Source organism: Musa acuminata, unplaced genomic scaffold (assembly GCF_036884655.1).
Source record: "Musa acuminata AAA Group cultivar baxijiao unplaced genomic scaffold, Cavendish_Baxijiao_AAA HiC_scaffold_445, whole genome shotgun sequence".
Taxonomy (NCBI): domain Eukaryota; kingdom Viridiplantae; phylum Streptophyta; class Magnoliopsida; order Zingiberales; family Musaceae; genus Musa; species Musa acuminata.
The window spans coordinates 132,501-135,000 of record NW_027020692.1 but is presented as its reverse complement, the minus strand read 5'-3'; positions in this window follow the sequence as shown (position 1 = coordinate 135,000).

Genomic DNA, 2,500 nt, shown 5'->3' with positions numbered 1-2,500 from the left:
CTCGCTGTTCGCCGCTCGCCGCTCGCTCGCGCAGCCAAAAATGGCCAGTTTTGGCCCGTTTTTGGGCTGTTTTGGCCTGTTTTTGGTCTGTTCTGGCGTGGCGCGGTGACCGTCGTGAGCGGAGCAAAACGTCAGCCATCTCAGCACCTTGGAACCCCCCGGGTGGCACAGGGCTGGATGGGGCTTTCGTATAGCAGGGACGGTGCTGCCTCACGCTTCGCTCGCTGTTCGCCGCTCGCCGCTCGCTCGCGCAACCTAAAATGGCCAGTTTTGGCCCGTTTTTGGGCTGTTTTGGCCTGTTTTTGGTCCGTTCTTGCGTGGCACGGCGACCGTCGTGAGCGGAGCAAAACGTCAGCCATCTCAGCACCCTGGAACCCCCCGGGTGGCACAGGGCTGGATGGGGCTTTCGTATAGCAGGGACGGTGCTGCCTCTCGCTTCGCTCGCTGTTCGCCGCTCACCGCTCGCTCGCTCAGCCAAAAATGGCCAGTTTTGGCCCGTATTTGGGCTGTTTTGGCCTGTTTTTGGTCCGTTCTTGCATGGCGCGGTGACCGTCGTGAGCGGAGCAAACGTCAGCCATCTCAGCACCCTGGAACCCCCCGGGTGGCACAGGGCTGGATGGGGCTTTCGTATAGCAGGGACGGTGCTGCCTCACGCTTCGCTCGCTGTTCGCCGCTCGCCGCTCGCTCGCGCAGCCAAAAATGACCAGTTTTGGCCCGTTTTTTGGGCTGTTTTGGCCTGTTTATGGTCCGTTCTTGCGTGGTGCGGTGACCGTCGTGAGCGGAGCAAAACGTCAGCCATCTCAGCACCCTGGAACCCCCCGGGTGGCACAGGGCTGGATGGGGCTTTCGTATATAGCAGGGACGGTGCTGCCTCTCGCTTCGCTCGCTGTCCGCCGCTCGCCGCTCGCTCGCGCAGCCAAAAATGGCCAGTTTTGGCCCGTTTTTGGGCCGTTTTGGCCAGTTTTTGGCCTGTTCTTGCATTGCGCGGTGACCGTCGAGAGCGGAGCAAAACGTCAGCCATCTCAGCACCCTGGAACCCCCCGGGTGGCACAGGGCTGGATGGGGCTTTCGTATAGCAGGGACGGTGCCTGCCTCTCGCTTCGCTCGCTGTCCGCCGCTCGCCGCTCGCTCGTGCAGGCCAAAAATGGCCAGTTTTGGCCCGTTTTTGGGCCGTTTTGGCCAGTTTTTTGGCCTGTTCTTGCATTGCGCGGTGACCGTCGAGAGCGGAGCAAAACGTCAGCCATCTCAGCACCCTGGAACCCCCCGGTGGCAGGGCTGGATGGGGCTTTCGTATAGCAGGGACGGTGCTGCCTCTCGCTTCGCTCGCTGTCCGCCGCTCGCCGCTCGCTCGTGCAGCCAAAAATGGCCAGTTTTGGCCCGTTTTTGGGCCGTTTTGGCCAGTTTTTGGCCTGTTCTTGCATTGCGCGGTGACCGTCGAGAGCGGAGCAAAACGTCAGCCATCTCAGCACCCTGGAACCCCCCGGGTGGCACAGGGCTGGATGGGGCTTTCGTATAGCAGGGACGGTGCTGCCTCTCGCTTCGCTCGCTGTCCGCCGCTCGCCGCTCGCTCGTGCAGCCAAAAATGGCCAGTTTTGGCCCGTTTTTGGGCCGTTTTGGCCAGTTTTTGGCCTGTTCTTGCATTGCGCGGTGACCGTCGAGAGCGGAGCAAAACGTCAGCCATCTCAGCACCCTGGAACCCCCCGGGTGGCACAGGGCTGGATGGGGCTTTCGTATAGCAGGGACGGTGCTGCCTCTCGCTTCGCTCGCTGTCCGCCGCTCGCCGCTCGCTCGTGCAGCCAAAAATGGCCAGTTTTGGCCCGTTTTTGGGCCGTTTTGGCCAGTTTTTGGCCTGTTCTTGCATTGCGCGGTGACCGTCGAGAGCGGAGCAAAACGTCAGCCATCTCAGCACCCTGGAACCCCCCGGGTGGCACAGGGCTGGATGGGGCTTTCGTATAGCAGGGACGGTGCTGCCTCTCGCTTCGCTCGCTGTCCGCCGCTCGCCGCTCGCTCGCGCAGCCAAAAATGGCCAGTTTTGGCCCGTTTTTGGGCCGTTTTGGCCAGTTTTTGGCCTGTTCTTGCATTGCGCGGTGACCGTCGAGAGCGGAGCAAAACGTCAGCCATCTCAGCACCCTGGAACCCCCCGGGTGGCACAGGGCTGGATGGGGCTTTCGTATAGCAGGGACGGTGCTGCCTCTCGCTTCGCTCGCTGTCCGCCGCTCGCCGCTCGCGCAGCCAAAAATGGCCAGTTTTGGCCCGTTTTTGGGCCGTTTTGGCCAGTTTTTGGCCTGTTCTTGCATTGCGCGGTGACCGTCGAGAGCGGAGCAAAACGTCAGCCATCTCAGCACCCTGGAACCCCCCGGGTGGCACAGGGCTGGATGGGGCTTTCGTATAGCAGGGACGGTGCTGCCTCTCGCTTCGCTCGCTGTTCGCCGCTCGCCGCTCGCTCGCGCAGCCAAAAATGGCCAGTTTTGGCCCGTTTTTGGGCTGTTTTGGCCAGTTT